The following is a 10,661-nucleotide window of genomic DNA, read 5'->3' on the forward strand; positions in this document are numbered from 1 at the left end:
GTTGGTGCCTTGGGGGAGTGTGCTGCCTGCTCCCAGTTAACACCTGGTGCAGCCCCAAGCCCAGTTTAATGCCAGGAAGGCAGCCCATGCTCTCCCAGACCTTTCCATTCTCTCCCACACTATTGTAGGGAAATGATGGGGACACAACTGCAAAAATGTGCAGCCCCATGTCCCTTGGGGCAGGGCTGCCCAGCTCTCCCAGGCTCTCCCAGTTACCCCAGGGTGCTTCAGCCCTGAGCAGGGTGTTACCAGGGATGAGTTTCTCAACTGGCAGTGGCCACAAAACCTGTTACAGCCTTAGGTAAACACTGACTTTAGCCTGTGGGGTTTCCACCCCACCATTAACCCTGCTGAAGGGAGCATTTATTTATCTTTTTTTCCTCCTCCAGCTGACCTCTTCAGTGAGCGATCACAATAGAAGAATTTCAAGTCCAGCTTTTGCAATGCATCTTTGGCAGCACCTTGTTTGTGTGACCAAAGGGCTGGCTCACACATGCCAGACAGTTGAGTCTGCTGGTTTGGGAAACTGTGAAAAGCAGAAACCACATAAGAAGTGGTCCAGACCAGGGATGGTGGAGCAAAAGGGTGGCCAGTAAGTTGTTTGTCCTGGAGCTGAGTGGTATTGGCTACCCAGCTATGGGCTTGGTTTAGGACCAGAGCCTTAGTATTAAATGCTCATCATCCTAATCTTTGGGTTGATGCCTACCTACAAGGTCCTGTCTAAGAGCCAACATTTAGCCCACTGTGACATCCTTTTGGGGCATAAAAAACAGTCTCATGCCCTGAGAGGAACAGAAGAGCCTCTCTAAGGATGTAACAAGCCTCTCCCAAGATGAGTGAGCCAGCGAAACACTGCAGCCCTTTTTAATTTTTTCTTCTTCCTTGGCTGGAAAGGAGAAGACAAGAATGATTTAGCTTTGGTGCATGAATTTTTAACAGGAGGGGATCAAATGCTTTGGTGTTAAAAGAGGGAAATTAATGCCAGCTGAGTAACGAGATTTAACTCCTTGACATAAAAAGGCTCTTAGTGTTTCCAGAAGCTAAGAGGATATTTTGTAATGGATTTTGATGCAAAGGAAAGACACACGTTGCAACAGGAGTTGTTTGGAGAGGGAAGGTCCGTGTCTATGTGGTTTGTGATGGGGCTGAAGGAAGAAATGCAAATGGATGAGGTGGGGTTTGAAGCTCAGCAGGTAAGGTGCTGGATTTGGAGCTCAGCTAGGACATGGCCTGGTCTGGAGGCTAAACATTCTCAACTGGTCCTCTTACAAATAAAACCTGGTATTAGCAAAGCTCCTTGCTATGATGGTGAGTTGCAAGAATAGGCAGCATCAAACCTGTGGCAAAAGGAGATGTCCTTCCTTATACGTCCCCACTGAGAGACTGGTGGCCTTGTGCTGTGAGGATGACTGCTCCCATGGGGTGCCCATCACACTTCCCAGTGATGGGATATGGGAGCACAGGGTTGGATGAGGAGGGAAAACCTCTCTTCTAGGAATGTGGGAAGACCCACCTTGACCAAGCACCCCAGATCAAAATGGGCACTTAATCTGGTGGCATGATCCATGCTGATATCACAGTTTCACATTGATAATGTGTCCCTGGTGTTGCTCAGTGTCTCCCCCAATCCCCTTGGGTTTTGGCCAGGTAGAAGATCAGTGAAAGCTTAAAATATCAGTGGATGCTCCTTCTCTGTAGTAGAAAGATAGATTGAACTTGATCTCTAGGCAACTTTCCTATTATTAAAGCAAAGAAAACACAGCACAGCCCTGAAAAGATTATTTGGGAGCTACGGGTGACTCAGAAGGTAGCAGTTTCCTAATATCGCTCTGTTACAAAAAAAGACTGAAATGAACAATATTGTGAAGCCAATTAGGAAAGAGTTCTTTGAAATTCTTAAGGCCCTAACACAGTTTCTGGTTTTGCTGAAATGTTTCTAAATCTTGCATGACTTGAATTAATGACTTAAAAGCCTTTTATCAGACCAATTCACTCTGTCATCTCACCGTATGCAATCCTTTTTATTCCAATGCAGTGTCTTGTGAGCAACATCCTGAATCCTTGGCTTGGATCAAAAGCCCCTTGTGCTAAGCACAGTGAAAATTCAAAGTGAGAAGCAATTCCTGGACAACTCAATAGCAAAGATATTCAAATGTTAGGGAAGGAAACAGAAAAACCAAGTGCCTTGCTGAGCACATGTAGCAGAGCTGGAACTGGATGCCAGCCTACACTGGGCTCCTCATGCAGAAGCCAAGAGGCACTGTGATGGTTTCTACAACAGTTTCTGAACCATGTGAATGGGATGTGCAAGGCTTGATCTGCATCAGTCCTGATGCCCAAAAGCAGAAGGACGAACCTAGAAGAGCCCCAGCACCTTATAGTTAGGAGTAGGCAGAAGTTTGCAGCTCAGCTGTGGAAGATGCTTTCATTAACTCAGACTATTTGTGACTGCTCTGAGCACTCTGAGCGATCAGCTTTGAAGTTGATCTGGTGTAGGCAGCATGTCTGGCTGCATCCTCAAGGAGCTGGCCAAAAAATTGCTTGAAAGGCTACTGTTGTGCTTTATTTTGTTGTTAACTTACTCCTATTGGAAGCAATGGGAGTTCATCATTGATTTCTCATAGCAGAGCCCACATAAGTGTAAGGAGTTGAGCAGCAACTGAATTAATGAAAGCTGCAGGCTCCTCTGCCTCAGCAAGTGGGAACATTATATCAATATCCGATACCCCCAGAAGTGAATATGGTACAACAGTAGCTAATCAAAACCTGACCTCCATGGGCTTGGGGTTGGGTTGGGTTGGGATTCGTGCAGTGACAGTGTTCAAGTGTGAGTAGCCACCCTGGGAGGTTCCGCAGATGTTGGATCTAAGCTTAAAGTTCTGTTCTGAAAAGTCTAAATCATCTCTGCAGTTACATGAGCTTTCAGATGACTTCCAGAGGAGAAATGGGGGTCAGAGACAGTTTCAGCCTCAGATCTTCAGATTCAGTTTCCAAATATCATCTCAGGAAGGCATATTCATTCTCACACTTCAATTAGCACATCTACAGCTTCTCTCCATGACTTCTTACTTCGTATCTGGCCTTACATTTTTTGGCCTCCTGGATTTGAAATGTTTTGAGTATCTGGCTTTGGTCTAATCTCCAAGGAGCTCTCACAGATTGCAGTAGAGCTCTCACAGCCCAGTCCACTGACTTTCAGCAGGTGAGTTGGGGCAGGGTTTTGCATACTGAACTTTCTGCTGGGAGCCCAGGACCACACGCACTGCACGTACAATTTTTTGTGGAACTTCCAGGAAAAAGAAATGCACTCTTCAACTGCCTTGCTGTTACTGAACCTTCAGTAAGACCTCATGTCTGGGGTACCAGAGTCCAGATGCTGAGGGAACCTTGCAGTCTGGGAGACATTTTGTGTCTCCTCCTTCCTCAAAGTAAGTGTTATGTTACTTTTTCCTGTAAAATAAAACTTGCGTACACCTCGCAAGCCTGTGTTTGATGCACACCCTATCCTAGGACTGCCATGTGTCCTAGCCCACGAAAGCTTCTCAGCAGCTACAACCCCTCCAGTGGTTATTGCAGTTAGATCTCTGCAGAGAGAGGTGGACGTCTACATCATAGCCTACTAAGGAAGCAGTTAATTGTGGCTGTATGGTAGGAAAACCTTGTTCTGGAGTGTTGGAATGACTCAGAAAGACGTTACGCGGGGCATCCCCCTAGGATGCTCAAACAGAGCGGATGAAAAGCTTTGTCCCAGAATTATGTTCTCTCTAAAGTGTGATAGTTTGTGAGCCTCAAAGGAGCACTCTGAAATGCCTCCCGTAAAAAATAAAATCTCCTTGTTTCAAGCTCAGTCAGGGAAGATAGATGTGGAAGAGATGGTGGTTTATGGGTTTCTGAACTGATAGCTTTTAATCCTGCATTGACTTTTACTGTCAGTGGTTTACAAGGTTTCTAGTAAAGCTGCGTCTCTTCTCCTCTCTTTGCTCATCTGCTGTTCCCTTACCCCAGTGTGTTTAAAGCCCTATATCTGAGGCTCATCCAGCAAAGGTAAACAGCAAATGATTTTCAGCTGCTGGATAAATCAGGCTGTCTCTCTAATCCCCAATTGTGCAAAACAGCCATTAAACTTAGATAGATTTGGAGCCATGGGACTGATCTTTTATTCATTGTTATTGTAGAAGTTTATGCTATGCATAGCCACAAGATGAGTCAATCCCAGCACCCAGCACACATAGAGGAGCTAAAACCATGATGCCCCAAAATAAACATAAGGAAACTCATGGGATCAGCCTAAGCCCAGTGCCAGGAGTCCATAGCAGAAGCTGGTTGTACATATCTGGTGTATTGCCTCGGTGACCATTCCTCCCATTCAAAGGTTCCAGGAAGGCCAATTTGGAGAAGATCTGCAGAGGATCACAGGCAGTGCTTGGTTCCCTTGGGCCAAAATGCAAACTGGGGTTTATAGAGAATGAATGTGTAATGGCTTGCCAAAGAGCCACTGAGTCTCAAAGAGGACCTGGAACACCAAGGGCCTCTGAGCAGGGAGGGACTCCAATGCCCAAGATGTCCCTCAGGTGATGGCTCCTCACTTGACAGCAGCATGAGCTGCAGCCCCTTGTAGGGATGGGTGGCACCTTCACATTTCTGACACCTGCATTCACCCCTGGAACCAAAGGGACCAATTTTCATTTGTGATTTCCTCTTCCTTTTATTCCCCTTGCCATGATCCTGCTTTCTTGGTTGCTGTTTGCTGGATCTTGGTGTGTAGAGAAACACAAACATGTTCCTGGGAAGCTGATACTGAAATCAGTGAGAGGGGTGTGACCTCTCGGGAGGAGGGAAGTAGCTCCTCAAGTGGGCATGTTTCTAACCCTCCAGGAAAATCAGCAGCCCAAATGGATGCAGCAGCTCATCAGTGAGCAAAATCAAAACCCTGCTTGTCCTAAGATGACCAATAAATGACATACAGGATACCAGAAGCCTTTCCACTCTCGCAACCTTCTGCACTCAGCAGCTTGTTGGCCTCTGGTCACTCCTGCACCGCCAGAGCAAAGAACAAACATCACGGTAGGTGATCTTTGGTAAGTCTTGCCTTGCTACATGTGATTACTGGGAGCCTTGTCAAGCATTAATGTTACAAACTGAAAAATGAGCTTTGTGGAAAGGCACCTTAGGTTAGACAACTCAGCTTGGATAAATTGGTGTACGCCAGGTCTCTGCTTGAGTTTGGACAATGAAGCTGGCTAGTACTAGGAATGGCCCAAGTATTGTTACAGTGGGGGCAAGTAGGGCAACCCTGAGACCCTTCCTCCTCTTCCACCACTGGCCTAGACAGGCTTCCCACTATTTCTTTGATTAGCTTTCCCATTTTTTTACTTTGACTCCTTCAACTTTGACACTTGGGGCTGTTGAGGAAGCCCATGTACAGATGTGGATCCATTTCCCACATTTGCTGGTGAATTTCTCTTGATTCAGTTGTTCTGCCTCCATCCCCACGTAATCCTCTCTTGGAGTTTGTTGGTAGAAAACATGCACTAGCAGAGACATCCAGGTTAAGCATTATATGACAGTTTGCTTCTCTGAAGCTGGCAGAGGCAAAAACCACATGGGGGGCAGAATGTCCACAGGTCCCTTTTCCCTTGGGCACAGCAGCTGGTGTCACGGCTTCCCTGGGTTTATATGCCACTATGTGGATTTTATATGGGTTTGCCTAATTAATAAATCAAAACAAATTGCAATATTACCTTCTTATTAAACTGATCTCACTGCGGAAATAAGGCTGATTACTTCCCTAACAAATTTTAATTAGGCAGCTACAACAAACTGTAATAAAGAGCACAAATTAAAAACAGATCATACTAGACGTGGCTTTGTCAAATGCTATGTTAATACCAGGCAACATACACAATGATTAAATTATATGAAAAAGGCTCTTATTTTCTCCTCTGGTAAAAATCTATCGTATTTCTGGAGAAAGAAGCATTTATATAAAAACATCACATTAATAACCAACACATCAGTGAGTGTTTATCAGTAGTTTCCTTCCAACAGCATCTCTTAACTTGCACATTCTGCAAGACTCAACCATTACAGCGCTCTTTATCTCTCCTCTAAATTTATGCTTGTAGTACACATGACCCAAGGTTACTGCAGAGCCTCTGAGGACAAGAAAAGCTTTATTACCTGCACATACACTCCTCAATTTGTCTTTCCTCTTTTAGCTTTTTAGGGCTTAGATTTGGCTCAGCTGAAAACAGAACACAATTTGATAACGATTTGCATAAGAATTGTAAGCAGAGGCCCACACAAATTAAACATTAATTAATGATCACCTAAAGCTTTCTCCTGAATGCATCCCGAGGCCAAGCAATGCTGGGAGTGCTCAAGTATACGTGGGGGAAAGAAAGAGTAAGCATATAAAATTAAAGAGAAATGCTTAATTCTTCTGCAGTGTTTATCCAGCCCTTGAGGCTGCAGAAGAATTGCAGACTTTTTACCCTGGGTTAAGGGCTGGGTTAAAGGGAAAGCTCTTCCACATGGATCTGAATTCATCCAGAAGATCTCAGGCTGTGTTGTGCCCAGGATGCTGGACTCTGGTAGAGGATTGACCGTGCTGGGGTGGGTGTTTGTGGATGGCATGCTGATGTCCGGGACAGGCAGAGGCAGCACCTTGGAGATGTGGTGGAGAAGGCAGGTTTGTGCTGATTAGTGCAGGGCCTGGGGGCATTCAATTCATCTAAGGGAATAAAGAGACCACTGATATAACAGGACAGTGGGCTCTGGAATTTAGAGAAGGTCAAGGCTGAGTCTGGAGACTTTTGAAATCTGAAGTGACCATTTTTCTTATGATGTTGGATGGGGAAAAGTACTCCTGAGGAAACTGGCTCTTAGCTTTTTTGAGTGATAGCCATGCTCTGGATGTACCTGCTGCCACCCCTGACCTGTTAAAGCCAGAGCCTTCACAAGAAAACATTTTGACTCTGGTTCTCTCCTTTTTTCGAGCCCAGAAAAATGTTTTGCAGCTCTGCTTTAGGCATTTAGCTGGGAGCTCTCAGCTGCTGGGTATTTCAAATCAGCTCAGACACACTGATAAAAGGAAAACAACTCTTTTTCTGCAGAGCTCCTGGGAGAGAGAGGTCATGGTGCTGGACTTTCCAGGATGAGCAGATGGAGAGCTGTTTTGTGCTGCCTTATAGGTATGTGAAATGTCTTCTAACACTAGAGATGTGTTAATATATCAAAAAACAAATGCTGGTATTACTCTGAGTTGGGGGTTGATGGTGTCCTTGACCTAATTCAGTTGTGTAGATGTCTTGAGCACAAAGCTTGCATCCCAGTAGCCTGAGAGAGGTGCAGTCAGGCCCTGCTTCTTCTTTTTGTAAGCACTAAAAGCTTAGGAAAGGCAGAACTGTCTCCTTGGACTGGAAGCCACTTGATCTGTGTGCTCTGCTGCAAACCTGGGAGCATTCTGCTGTTGATAATTATTTCATAACAAGATTCCTGGCTATATGTGTGTATCCTAATGAGTACTAGTAGCTAACAAGGGCCAATAGGTACTTTAAGATCAATTGAAGCGCTCAGTCAGTTTGTTCAAGTAACGGAGGAGAGCCGGAACTTTACCTAATAAGCAAATAAATTGAAACACTTAATGTAATTTTAAACTCCACTGTACCAATTGCTGCAACATCTCGGGTCTCAATAGCGACTGAAAAACACACCCTGCCCTTGTGGGCTCCTTGGGAACTGTCAGACAGTGATTGTCCTCTGGTGGCTGGGGTGGAGGTGGGCTGATGTTGTGTGGCTCAGTGTGCTGCCTCAGAGGAGAACAGGAGGGTTTGGTTTCTGGGACGGTAGGGGAGCCCAGGCACTTGGTTTGGCACTTGGTTTGCTCTGGAGGAATGTATTTAACTTGCTGCTAAGGTGCCTGTGCTGCCGTTGCCCCATGGAGCCCTGCATCCTGCTGTGCTGTGTGGGGTATTGCTGGGTGCCTCCCTCCACATCTGCCCTGTGAGGGAGGCTGGAGCATGGTATCCAGGGCAAAATTATAGCAAAGGGAGTGGCCATTATCTTATATAGACCTGTGTATGTATATATATGTTAAAAATAACATATAATCTCAGGCACATGGTGTGACTCTTAAGGATGCTCCTGTGCAGGGCTAGGAGTCGGACTCAGTGATCCTTGGGGTCCCTTCCAACTCAGCATATTCTGTGATTCTGTGATATTTTGGCTTCTCTAGACACAATCTATAATATATCATATATGTAATATGTACCATATATACCTATTAACATATAAGCTATATGTAAAATATCTCTCTTTCACTATTCTGACTTCTCTCGTCTAAAAATTTCATCTTGCTTTTAAATTACTTTTTAGGCCACTTATGACTACAGTGGGCAGTACAGATCCCTGGCCGGGTTCTTTCTCTATTGAAAAACTCGGGCTTATTCCTAGCCTTGTGGGTTTTGCTTTTTTTATCCCTCTATTTATTAATGCATTAAAGGATCTTCCTTCTCATCCTGTGACATCTTAGCGGCTTTAAGGGTCTTGAAGAGGGGTTTTGTTAAAAGCCCTTTGGCATTAAAATGCTGCTAAATAGAGTAGGCAAGCATTCTCCTGGTCACTACCTCTCATTCCTGCTGATGTGACAGTGCCTTCCTCTGCCAGGAGCCATCCTGGTTCCTTCCTGCTGCTTCTGTTCTTGTCAAAGCTTTTCCCCAGCGTGCAGGTGCTGAGGTCTCCCTGCCCCAGGGCTCTCTCTTAAACCGTGTCTCACATTTGTCATTTCTTATGTCTCTGGTGTCGATGTTGAGGAGAGAGGGGCTGTCACTCCACCACAGGCGGCTGTGACAAGTATTTGTGGTGGAAGATCTTTCAAAAATATTTTTTTGTTGTTTTTGTTTGGTTTTTGTGGGTTTTTTGTTTGTTTTGTTTTGGGTTTTTTTTTCAATGTCTGTGATTTGAGTACTAGTTTATAGAATCTTAATTAAAGACAAATATTTCTTGAAGGTTTGTGACTTTCCTGGCTTGTACCATTTTTTTTTTTTTTTAATCTGATTGCTCAGAAACTCCTCTACTTTATTACAGCCCATTAGTTTATAGGGAGAGGGCAGAGGGGGGGGCTGTGATGATAGCAGAGCCTTGCTGCTTTGCCATTTTGCCTGTAGCACACTGCTGTGTTGTAAATACCTCTTGCTGAAGGTAATTACCATGGAAAAGTCATCGGCTCTTTCTCCAGGGAGCTTCCTCCAACAGGTGCATGTGGTGGGAGCCAAATGCTGGGTTTCACGTGGTGTGAGCTCTGAGACACTGCTCCAAACTCAAGTGTTTCAATTATTCATTAGTTAATGGTTCCTTGGGGAGGTGAGGAAGGCTGGGACTTGAAGGACCCTGTCTAGAAATGAAAGTCCAAAGATACAAAGGGTTTATATTCACAAGAACAGATGTCCTGGAGATGCCCTGTGTGATCCTGATTTCAAGGAGGGGTGCAGCCCCATTTGTGATGGTTGGTCTAGGGAAGTTGTAGTGATGGTCATTATGGCCAGCAGGACCACAGCAGTGATTGTATACCCCTGTACTTGGCACTGGTGAGGCCTCACCTCCAATCCTGTTGTCAGTTTTGGGCCCCGCACTACAAGAAATACACTGAGGGGCTGGAACATGTCCAGAGAAGGGAACAGAGCTAGGGAAGGGTCTGGAGCGCAAGTGTGATGAGGAGCAGTTGAGGGAGCCGGGAGTGTTCAGGCTGGAGAAAATTAAGCTCAAGGGGAACCTTCTTGCTCTCTGCAACTCCCTGACAGGAGGTTGTAGCCAGGTGGGGGTTGGTCTCTTTTCCCAGTGGCAGTACAAGAGGAAACGGCCTCAAATTGCACCAGGGAAGGTTTAATTCGAAGTTTAGGAAAAGTTTCTTCACTGAAGGGGTGGTCAGTCATTGGAAAAGGCTGTCCAAGGCAGTGGTGGAGTTGCCATCCCTGAAAGTATTTAAAAAAATGTGTGAATGTGGTATTTGGGGTTGTGGTTCAGTGGTGGATATGGCAGTGCTGAGTTAGCATTTGGATTCAATGAGGATAGAGGTCTCTTCCAACCTAAACTATTCTATGACTTCCACCACCCAGACTCTGTTCCAGGAACACCTGCAGCACCGCAGGGTAGGGATGCTGTTGTTTGAAGTATCCAAAACAAAATTGTGTGGAATATTTAACAAGCTTTTTTTTCCCCAACAAGTTTGCTTTACTGCAGGGCTCTTAATTTGATGAATTAATGTGAATTAATGCGAGATGTACCAGCAAAGACAGCAGGCAAAGATCTGTCTGCTGATCCCAGACACGACAGATTTCAACTGTGCTGCTGAGCATGGTGTGTGCTGATGCCACTAAAAATTGCCATAATGATAACAGCAGTATCTGTGCAGCCTCAGAGGAAGGTGCTTGTGGCTTTTAATTTCTCCTCTCTCTCTGTGATAAGACTGAGCAATCACCTTTGGAATATGGGAGCAGGCTGGTGGGAATCTGCTCTCAAGTGCACAGGACAGAGGTGCCCACACTTTGAATGGTGATACTATTCCCTTCCAGAGGGTTTCTTTTAAATCCCTGGAGGGTGAACCCCATCCTGGAGCCTGCTGCATGCCATGATGCTCCTGCACTGGCTGCCCAAGTACATCA

The sequence above is a fragment of the Empidonax traillii genome, unplaced genomic scaffold (assembly GCF_003031625.1).
Source record: "Empidonax traillii isolate 1590-97213 ecotype Southwest subspecies unplaced genomic scaffold, ASM303162v1 scaffold351:size1117198, whole genome shotgun sequence".
Taxonomy (NCBI): Eukaryota; Metazoa; Chordata; class Aves; order Passeriformes; family Tyrannidae; genus Empidonax; species Empidonax traillii.